The sequence below is a fragment of the Daphnia magna genome, linkage group LG4 (assembly GCF_020631705.1).
Source record: "Daphnia magna isolate NIES linkage group LG4, ASM2063170v1.1, whole genome shotgun sequence".
Classification (NCBI taxonomy): domain Eukaryota; kingdom Metazoa; phylum Arthropoda; class Branchiopoda; order Diplostraca; family Daphniidae; genus Daphnia; species Daphnia magna.
In genome coordinates, this window is record NC_059185.1 from 9,079 (window position 1) to 20,899 (window position 11,821).

The following is an 11,821-nucleotide window of genomic DNA, read 5'->3' on the forward strand; positions in this document are numbered from 1 at the left end:
CTATAACTCCGCAACCGATAGCCGCCCGATGAAAATATTTGCACGCCGAGCTCCTCTCCTCCTTCCCGATCAAGCCCTCGAGTCAGATTCACGATTTACCTGAACGAAAAAAATCAACGGTGACGTCTTGCGGCAGACGGGCGCTTCGCGCCCGCTGCCGCGTTTACAATTATCCTTATTGCAACACAACCGAGCCCCTCCTCCTAAAAATCACATTTATCGGTTTTATCTCTTTTTCTCCAAAATTTTACACAAACAAGTTTGAAAATGATGTTATTTCGACTAATTTTGATATTCTGCGTCGATCTAGACCATTCCTGTTGCTCTACGATTTATGGTTCAAAAGTTAGCTATTTTGCATAAGGTTTCCTAAGTTCTCACTGTAGTAAAATGTTGATTTCTCACGAATCTTTGATATTTAAATATTGAAATGCATAGATTTCGACTAATTTTGAGATTCTGCGTCGATCTAGACCATTCCCATTGATCTAGCATGTACGGTTCAAAAGTTGGCAAATGCGGCTCAAATTGAAAATTCGCTTTAACTCCTCAACCGCAAGCCGCACGATTGAAATATTTATGTGCCGAACTGCTTTTTGCTTTCCCGACCGTGCGGTGCTGTCAGATTTCCGATTTACCTGAATGAAAATTTTGACTCCGGAATTTTCAGGAAAGTCGATTTTGTGGCTCAATTACAATTCGCCCCGAGGAAATATTTATGTGGCAATCTCCTCCCTATGTGCCCCACATTCTCCTAACGTCAAATTTGCGATTTACCTGAATGAAAATTTTGACTCCGGAATTTTCAGAAAAATCGATTTTGTGGCTCAATTACAAGTCGCCCCGAGGAAATATTTATGTGGCAAGCCTCCTCCCTATGTGCTTCACATTATTCTAACGTCAAATTTGCGATTTACCTGAATGAAAATTTTGACTCCGGAATTTTCAGAAAAATCGATTTTGTGGCTCAATTACAAGTCGCCCCGAGGAAATATTTATGTGGCAAGCTCCTCCCTATGTGCTTCACATTATTCTAACGTCAAATTTGCGATTTACCTGAATGAAAATTTTGACTCCGGAATTTTCAGAAAAATCGATTTTGTGGCTCAATTACAAGTCGCCCCGAGGAAATATTTATGTGGCAAGCTCCTCCCTATGTGCTTCACATTATTCTAACGTCAAATTTGCGATTTACCTGAATGAAAATTTTGACTCCGGAATTTTCAGAAAAATCGATTTTGTGGCTCAATTACAAGTCGCCCCGAGGAAATATTTATGTGGCAAGCTCCTCCCTATGTGCTTCACATTATTCTAACGTCAAATTTGCGATTTACCTGAATGAAAATTTTGACTCCGGAATTTTCAGAAAAATCGATTTTGTGGCTCAATTACAAGTCGCCCCGAGGAAATATTTATGTGGCAAGCTCCTCCCTATGTGCCCCACATTATTCCTAACGTCAAATTTGCGATTTACCTGAATGAAAATTTTGACTCCGGAATTTTCAGAAAAATCGATTTTGTGGCTCTATTACAAGTCGCTTCGAGGAAATATTTATGTGGCAAGCTCCTCTCTATGGGCCCCACACTACCCTGGTGTTGGAATGGTGAACTACCTGAACGAAAAATTTCACTGCGAATTTCCGAGAGAAAACTCGTTACTACGCCAAAACTGCGGTTAATATCTTTACGAAATACATCGGAACGTATTATCTAACAAATTCTGCATCTTTCTAGACCGCTCCCGTTGTCCTAGGATGAACGGTTCAAAAGTTGAAGAACACATTGCAGCATTCACAAGTTCTCATCATAGAAACATGGCTATTGCCGACGAATATTCAGAGTTCATCGAATGAAATGCATAGAATCTCACTAATTTTGACATTCTGCGTCGATCTAGACCATTCCCGTTGCTCTAGCATGGACGGTTCCAAAGTTAGCAAATACGGCTAAATATGCAAATTAGCTATAACTCCGCAACCGATAGCCGCCCGATGAAAATATTTGCACGCCGAGCTCCTCTCCTCCTTCCCGATCAAGCCCTCGAGTCAGATTCACGATTTACCTGAACGAAAAAAATCAACGGTGACGTCTTGCGGCAGACGGGCGCTTCGCGCCCGCTGCCGCGTTTACAATTATCCTTATTGCAACACAACCGAGCCCCTCCTCCTAAAAATCACATTTATCGGTTTTATCTCTTTTTCTCCAAAATTTTACACAAACAAGTTTGAAAATGATGTTATTTCGACTAATTTTGATATTCTGCGTCGATCTAGACCATTCCTGTTGCTCTACGATTTATGGTTCAAAAGTTAGCTATTTTGCATAAGGTTTCCTAAGTTCTCACTGTAGTAAAATGTTGATTTCTCACGAATCTTTGATATTTAAATATTGAAATGCATAGATTTCGACTAATTTTGAGATTCTGCGTCGATCTAGACCATTCCCATTGATCTAGCATGTACGGTTCAAAAGTTGGCAAATGCGGCTCAAATTGAAAATTCGCTTTAACTCCTCAACCGCAAGCCGCACGATTGAAATATTTATGTGCCGAACTGCTTTTTGCTTTCCCGACCGTGCGGTGCTGTCAGATTTCCGATTTACCTGAATGAAAATTTTGACTCCGGAATTTTCAGGAAAGTCGATTTTGTGGCTCAATTACAATTCGCCCCGAGGAAATATTTATGTGGCAATCTCCTCCCTATGTGCCCCACATTCTCCTAACGTCAAATTTGCGATTTACCTGAATGAAAATTTTGACTCCGGAATTTTCAGAAAAGTCGATTTTGTGGCTCAATTACAAGTCGCCCCGAGGAAATATTTATGTGGCAAGCTCCTCCCTATGTGCCCCACATTCACATTATTCCTAACGTCAAATTTGCGATTTACCTGAATGAAAATTTTGACTCCGGAATTTTCAGAAAAATCGATTTTGTGGCTCAATTACAAGTCGCCCCGAGGAAATATTTATGTGGCAAGCTCCTCCCTATGTGCTTCACATTATTCTAACGTCAAATTTGCGATTTACCTGAATGAAAATTTTGACTCCGGAATTTTCAGAAAAATCGATTTTGTGGCTCAATTACAAGTCGCCCCGAGGAAATATTTATGTGGCAAGCTCCTCCCTATGTGCTTCACATTATTCTAACGTCAAATTTGCGATTTACCTGAATGAAAATTTTGACTCCGGAATTTTCAGAAAAATCGATTTTGTGGCTCAATTACAAGTCGCCCCGAGGAAATATTTATGTGGCAAGCTCCTCCCTATGTGCTTCACATTATTCTAACGTCAAATTTGCGATTTACCTGAATGAAAATTTTGACTCCGGAATTTTCAGAAAAATCGATTTTGTGGCTCAATTACAAGTCGCCCCGAGGAAATATTTATGTGGCAAGCTCCTCCCTATGGGCCCCACACTACCCTGGTGTTGGAATGGTGAACTACCTGAACGAAAAATTTCACTGCGAATTTCCGAGAGAAAACTCGTTACTACGCCAAAACTGCGGTTAATATCTTTACGAAATACATCGGAACGTATTATCTAACAAATTCTGCATCTTTCTAGACCGCTCCCGTTGTCCTAGGATGAACGGTTCAAAAGTTGAAGAACACATTGCAGCATTCACAAGTTCTCATCATAGAAACATGGCTATTGCCGACGAATATTCAGAGTTCATCGAATGAAATGCATAGAATCTCACTAATTTTGACATTCTGCGTCGATCTAGACCATTCCCGTTGCTCTAGCATGGACGGTTCCAAAGTTAGCAAATACGGCTAAATATGCAAATTAGCTATAACTCCGCAACCGATAGCCGCCCGATGAAAATATTTGCACGCCGAGCTCCTCTCCTCCTTCCCGATCAAGCCCTCGAGTCAGATTCACGATTTACCTGAACGAAAAAAATCAACGGTGACGTCTTGCGGCAGACGGGCGCTTCGCGCCCGCTGCCGCGTTTACAATTATCCTTATTGCAACACAACCGAGCCCCTCCTCCTAAAAATCACATTTATCGGTTTTATCTCTTTTTCTCCAAAATTTTACACAAACAAGTTTGAAAATGATGTTATTTCGACTAATTTTGATATTCTGCGTCGATCTAGACCATTCCTGTTGCTCTACGATTTATGGTTCAAAAGTTAGCTATTTTGCATAAGGTTTCCTAAGTTCTCACTGTAGTAAAATGTTGATTTCTCACGAATCTTTGATATTTAAATATTGAAATGCATAGATTTCGACTAATTTTGAGATTCTGCGTCGATCTAGACCATTCCCATTGATCTAGCATGTACGGTTCAAAAGTTGGCAAATGCGGCTCAAATTGAAAATTCGCTTTAACTCCTCAACCGCAAGCCGCACGATTGAAATATTTATGTGCCGAACTGCTTTTTGCTTTCCCGACCGTGCGGTGCTGTCAGATTTCCGATTTACCTGAATGAAAATTTTGACTCCGGAATTTTCAGGAAAGTCGATTTTGTGGCTCAATTACAATTCGCCCCGAGGAAATATTTATGTGGCAATCTCCTCCCTATGTGCCCCACATTCTCCTAACGTCAAATTTGCGATTTACCTGAATGAAAATTTTGACTCCGGAATTTTCAGAAAAGTCGATTTTGTGGCTCAATTACAATTCGCCCCGAGGAAATATTTATGTGGCAATCTCCTCCCTATGTGCCCCACATTCTTCCTAACGTCAAATTTGCGATTTACCTGAATGAAAATTTTGACTCCGGAATTTTCAGAAAAATCGATTTTGTGGCTCAATTACAAGTCGCCCCGAGGAAATATTTATGTGGCAAGCTCCTCCCTATGTGCTTCACATTATTCTAACGTCAAATTTGCGATTTACCTGAATGAAAATTTTGACTCCGGAATTTTCAGAAAAATCGATTTTGTGGCTCAATTACAAGTCGCCCCGAGGAAATATTTATGTGGCAAGCTCCTCCCTATGTGCTTCACATTATTCTAACGTCAAATTTGCGATTTACCTGAATGAAAATTTTGACTCCGGAATTTTCAGAAAAATCGATTTTGTGGCTCAATTACAAGTCGCCCCGAGGAAATATTTATGTGGCAAGCTCCTCCCTATGTGCTTCACATTATTCTAACGTCAAATTTGCGATTTACCTGAATGAAAATTTTGACTCCGGAATTTTCAGAAAAATCGATTTTGTGGCTCAATTACAAGTCGCCCCGAGGAAATATTTATGTGGCAAGCTCCTCTCTATGGGCCCCACACTACCCTGGTGTTGGAATGGTGAACTACCTGAACGAAAAATTTCACTGCGAATTTCCGAGAGAAAACTCGTTACTACGCCAAAACTGCGGTTAATATCTTTACGAAATACATCGGAACGTATTATCTAACAAATTCTGCATCTTTCTAGACCGCTCCCGTTGTCCTAGGATGAACGGTTCAAAAGTTGAAGAACACATTGCAGCATTCACAAGTTCTCATCATAGAAACATGGCTATTGCCGACGAATATTCAGAGTTCATCGAATGAAATGCATAGAATCTCACTAATTTTGACATTCTGCGTCGATCTAGACCATTCCCGTTGCTCTAGCATGGACGGTTCCAAAGTTAGCAAATACGGCTAAATATGCAAATTAGCTATAACTCCGCAACCGATAGCCGCCCGATGAAAATATTTGCACGCCGAGCTCCTCTCCTCCTTCCCGATCAAGCCCTCGAGTCAGATTCACGATTTACCTGAACGAAAAAAATCAACGGTGACGTCTTGCGGCAGACGGGCGCTTCGCGCCCGCTGCCGCGTTTACAATTATCCTTATTGCAACACAACCGGGCCCCTCCTCCTAAAAATCACATTTATCGGTTTTATCTCTTTTTCTCCAAAATTTTACACAAACAAGTTTGAAAATGATGTTATTTCGACTAATTTTGATATTCTGCGTCGATCTAGACCATTCCTGTTGCTCTACGATTTATGGTTCAAAAGTTAGCTATTTTGCATAAGGTTTCCTAAGTTCTCACTGTAGTAAAATGTTGATTTCTCACGAATCTTTGATATTTAAATATTGAAATGCATAGATTTCGACTAATTTTGAGATTCTGCGTCGATCTAGACCATTCCCATTGATCTAGCATGTACGGTTCAAAAGTTGGCAAATGCGGCTCAAATTGAAAATTCGCTTTAACTCCTCAACCGCAAGCCGCACGATTGAAATATTTATGTGCCGAACTGCTTTTTGCTTTCCCGACCGTGCGGTGCTGTCAGATTTCCGATTTACCTGAATGAAAATTTTGACTCCGGAATTTTCAGGAAAGTCGATTTTGTGGCTCAATTACAATTCGCCCCGAGGAAATATTTATGTGGCAATCTCCTCCCTATGTGCCCCACATTCTCCTAACGTCAAATTTGCGATTTACCTGAATGAAAATTTTGACTCCGGAATTTTCAGAAAAGTCGATTTTGTGGCTCTATTACAAGTCGCTTCGAGGAAATATTTATGTGGCAAGCTCCTCTCTATGGGCCCCACATAGAATCTCTAGGGCCCCATCGGAACGTATTATCTAACAAATTCTGCATCTTTCTAGACCGCTCCCGTTGTCCTAGGATGAACGGTTCAAAAGTTGAAGAACACATTGCAGCATTCACAAGTTCTCATCATAGAAACATGGCTATTGCCGACGAATATTCAGAGTTCATCGAATGAAATGCACAGAATCTCACTAATTTTGACATTCTGCGTCGATCTAGACCATTCCCGTTGCTCTAGCATGAACTGAACTATTGTAATAGAGCAGTAAAACATCCTGCGTTGCGCGTTTTTCACAAATGCGAAAATCTCATTTGTGTCCAAGTTGGTCTGCTGCGGCTGCAGCGTCTTATGGAGAAACCATCTTCTTCACGTAAAAAATTAAGTTTTCATAACTATAATTTAGATTTCCCCCTTATCTTCCTAGCAGTGGGTACCCTATTCATCTTTTCATTTCCCAATTTTTTTTTCTAGCTCCAGTTCTATCTACTTTATTTTTATTTTATTTTTGTTTGTAAGTTGCTCGTCTCTTTTAGCCGAAGATTTTCGTTTGCTGCCAGAAATTCGTCTGCTACGAGGGGATGAACAACAAACCATTCACAAACTATAGCTAAATAAAAATAAACCAGATAGAACTAGGGCTAGAAAAAAAAATTGGGAAATGAAAAAATGAATAGGGTACCCACTGCTAGGAAGAAAAGGGGGGAAATCTTAATTATATTTATGAAAACTTATTTTTTAACATGAAGAAGTTGGTTTCTCCATAAGACGCTGCAGCCGCAGCAGACCAACTTGGAAACAAATGAGATTTTCGCATTTGTGGAGAACGTGCAACGTAGGATGTTTTACTGCTCTATTGCCCTTGTTATATTTATGAGTTTCATGTTACACGGTAATACGATTGTCATACAGAAATAATGAAATATAATCACATTTTAATTTTCGGAGTGAACTTAAACATTTATTGTTGCACGTTTGGACTTATTACATCCCTTAAAGACAGGTTGGTATAAGAAGAATAGTAAAGACGTTTAAGTAAAAAAGTATACTGAATGAATATTTTTTATTTGTAATTCAAATTTCATTACATAGTTATGGTGTATTCTTTCATTTTGATTCAAAGTTATGCCACCCATACAAAACCGTTTTCTTAACTTTTCTAATCGCGGAGTGAAATCGGAGATTGGAATCGGGGATTGAAATCGGGGATTGGAATCGGGGATTGAAATCGGGGAAGGCACAGAGCACCGAATTCACCACACCGAGCACCGAAATCACTTCCCCGATTAAGATTATCCCCGCACCGGATCGACTAAAAAGATCCCCGATTGGCGCGGGGCCAAGCGCTACCCCTATAAGAATTTCCATATAATAAGTGCAACTATTGCGGATTTTTCATTTTTCAAATATATATATATATATATTTTTTAATATATTTTTTTATTTTTCACATTTTTTGCTTAAAAATATTGGTGAAATTTTTTTTTCGAGTTGACAACCTCCGCTTTAACTCCTCAACCGTAAGCACATCACAATTATTTTATAATTTAATAATCAACAGCTAATAAAAGCATCCAAATTCCATCACATTAATGAACCATGAGGCAAGTGGTAACTCTGGAACAACCGAGAGGTCACCGACTCTATTTCTCGAGGTTCACCGCTTGAGAAAAAGCGGAAAAGTGGTAGAAATAGGGATCGGCCCCGATCCTAATCGGGTTTCGAAATTCGGGTCTTAGGGCGGGACGTTCGGGGCTCGGGGTGAAAATTTTTAAATCCCGATCTCAATCGGGATTGTATCGGGGTGCCTAATCGGGGATGCAACCCTGATGGTATTCAATCAATCGACGTAAAAACATAATCGATCGAGTCGAAATCAATTATTATGATGAAAAACGGGGAGTTCTCCCCGGTTGCCCCGATAAAAATCCCGACCCAAATTCGTAGTTTGAATTCAGGCGCCATTTTTGCAAATGGCGTCGGGGTGAGCGGGTTAACCTCGATTTTTGCTCCGCCCCGTGCTGACGAAGTAGCACCTCGATTCAGCCCCGATTGCCCTTTTCTGGGATGGGCGGGGCAGTTAACCCGATTTGGGCTAATCGGGGCCGATCACTACAAAACGCCATTATTTGGTAGCGTTCCTTTGTTGTGTAGCTATATGGCATCACTGTAGTCGCTAGATATTTAATATAGCAGACGACGTAAATACTTGATAATGGCGCTATGAAAAATCTAGAATTTGACGTTTGCTGTCTTTTGAGGAAAAATAGACTAAATTTGGCGTTGCATCTGATCACTATCATTAAACTACTAAGATATAACAACAAGGGATCAACCACGAGCATATCGAGGCGCTTTTTGGCCAATCGGGGTTCACATTTCGGGGCATCAGGGTGGGGCTTTCGGGACTAAATCGGGGTACGCGCTACCCGATAACTGCAACTAATCAATTTATAGTAAAACCTAATGGATCGAGTATTTCGACCCGATTGCCCCGATAACACCCCGATTATATTTATTCTGCCCGCCTACCCCGATTTTTTACAATAAATGTGGCTTGATATTATTCCATTTTTCCATTCTTCTTTCATTTGATTCCATTTTCTCTTGGTTTATCCGGTGGGTGATAGTAAAAATCGCGGGAAAAAAGGGAAATTGCGGAAATTTACAGTATTTTTGGGAAAAAGAAATTAAGGAAATTTACGCAAATCAAGAAAAAAGACAAATACGGACTTATTTCCCGAGGCTCACCCTGGAAAACAGTAGACGACCCCTGAACAAGCAAAAACTTTCCTTAAGAAATGGATTTTGCACCAAAAAATCGCTGGCTAGGTTCAAAATTCTTAAAATTAAATTTTAGACAAAACCCATTTAACTAAAAGTTGTTGAAAGAAGCCCCCTGATCGCCAGGGTTTCTTGTTTAAGGCCCAGTCGTCGGAATTCGGGCCCACCGGATTTGATCCCAGGGCCAGCTTACCCTTGGCATCGCAGTCCAATGCGATACCAATGTGGCGAGCTACGACTCTGCTCTCCAATAATTCTTTTTCAATAAAATTCGACTACTGAAACAACTTGTTAATTGTCACGTCAAATTTGAGGAAAATGTATCAGGTAGCTGCTGTACTAAATGCAAAATCAACATTTTAAATACAATGATCACGTCCCAGGTCCCTTTCATTTCATTCTTTTCAGCCATACCAAATCAATGGCTTTAGGCTATTAGTCTTTATTCCATATCGATTAAACACCACTACTCTCATCTTCAATTGTGGCATGCTGATCACTGGTAAGTCTTGATACCATTCTTTCATATTTATTCCAAGTTGATAACAACAGCATCGCATCGATTGTACAATAAAGCCCGTATCTCGGTCTTGTCGAATGCTCTATGAATGCCTGGTAATAAAATAGTCAAGTCGAATTTATATACAAGTTTTCTTTTTGCCTCTTCCTTTTATCGCCAGTGCGTCCAACAAGAAATTCGACTGATGCTGATGGAAGGCTGTGAATGCAACTGCCAATTTTTTTTAAACCGAAAAGTGTCGCATGTTTTTTGTATGACATCTAATCCTATCAGGCATAGCATCGAGCTCCGTCGGAAATGTATACAGGCCATTTATAATTCACGATGTAATTCTCTTTTCTTGAATCGCTGTACTTTAGAAAGAAAATCTCGTCGATGCACATGCTATTCTACAGATGACGACCTGTCAACGACAGCTAAGTAAACGTGAACAAGGAAATATAAGCGCGTCTCGAAATCTTTTAAGCTCTTTGTGTCCATCAGCTTGTTTTCGTACATATTGGCCTGGAGTAACAGCAGCACGAGCAGGGATTAATATCGCAACTGTATATTGGTTATTTTTATTTTGGCCGAGTTTTTCAATATATGCGAGCAAACGGACGTGTCCGAGAGAGCAGCAACAGCTTCCGTCTATGAACGTTGAAGCGAGTCTAATCGATAATATGCCGAGCAGCAGCGTCGGCGGCCACCTTAATATAAACAGGCTTGTACGTTTAGATGTATGAAACAAACGTGCCACGTGCTGTGAGGACTAAATAGTGCAGCACGAGATAAGAGTTGAATCTGTAGATGCGCTTTGTCTGTGCATTTCGTATCGAAAGAAGAAGAAAAAAACAAAACAAAACGAATATAGAATTGTATAGTATTGCCAAACAGTGCTCATCGTCATCAAGGAGAGCGGCACGTTCATCCACAAACATTGCTGCAACAGCAACCATCAGCCGCACACGGTGAAAAAGTGTAGTCAATATCGCGGAACGTCCGACAACATGGACGAAGTCAACCTCACGTTATCGCCAGCATCAGCAATAGCTGCCAGCCAAGAACCATGGCACTCGTCATTCTCGATTGTCACGCAACTCTATTTCGATTGACGTGATTCGTCAAATTTTCGTGCATATTCATCAAGTCTATTTAGCCAGCGACAGAAAGAAAATGCATTCCTAATTAACGGCAAATTTCCTAATATGTGTGTAAAACAGTCTCAACTGGTGCGTCCGATTGTGCTGCCGTCTATTCTAAATAGGCTGCATTATTTAGACAATAATACAATTAGAAGCAATAAGTTGAAGACTGAACTTTGAAACAGCGGCGGTTGCAAAGTTATCACCAAAGTTTAGGCAGCAACGCGACAGGCAGAGGCATGTGGAATACAGTCGAATCATCTTCTACGTCTGCAGTGTCAACTGCAACGACAAATAATCTAATCACGTTATCACCTAATGGCATCAGTTTGACTTTGCACACCTTCCGGCCGGAGCAGTTCCGGCCGGAGCAGTTCCGACCAGACGTTCACGCTGCCCCCTACAGGCTTTTGGCAGCCAATTTCATTGTTCGCATCCTCTCCACTCCTGTGCGCGTCCATGCAGGACTAGTCTCGGGAAACTAAAAATTACATTCGCCTTTTAAAACGAAACAAAAACCAAACAAAAATCGTCATACTTTACTTTTTGGTGCCAAAAGTAATTTGGACGCCATTCGAGGTCAACGTGGAAAATCCTCGAGTTCGTCGGGGCAGTATGGCTGCTTTTCGTTGCTCTATTCCTGATTATGTTGGTGATTATGTTACAATCACTTCTTAGATTCAAGATAATCGATACGACATTTTTCTTACTTCCAATGAAGGTAGACTATGCCAAGTGGAAATAAATGACTGATTGCATTTTCGTGTGTCACCTCGCGAACTGTCGATCGACAAATGAAGTAATACGGGTCACGTTGACCAAAGGAGCAATTTTAAAAAAAACACCCTTCTGCTCAGGCTCAGAATGAAATTATCCTCTAAGTTTTGACCT

General features: G+C 40.6%; 1 long non-coding RNA gene across 2 annotated transcripts; it reads right to left on the reverse strand.

The window, feature by feature from the left end:
* Positions 1-11,022: 11,022 nt before the first annotated feature.
* On the reverse strand, positions 11,023-11,793 carry LOC123471573. Of its 2 annotated transcripts, none has more exons than XR_006646366.1 (4): positions 11,641-11,793; positions 11,474-11,570; positions 11,274-11,411; positions 11,023-11,212 (listed from the first exon to the last, which is right to left on the reverse strand). It is a non-coding gene; the product is annotated as an uncharacterized LOC123471573 (long non-coding RNA). The 2 variants fall into 2 exon arrangements; XR_006646365.1 differs by having other exon boundaries at positions 11,469-11,570.
* Between the last annotated feature and the right edge of the window lie 28 nt (positions 11,794-11,821).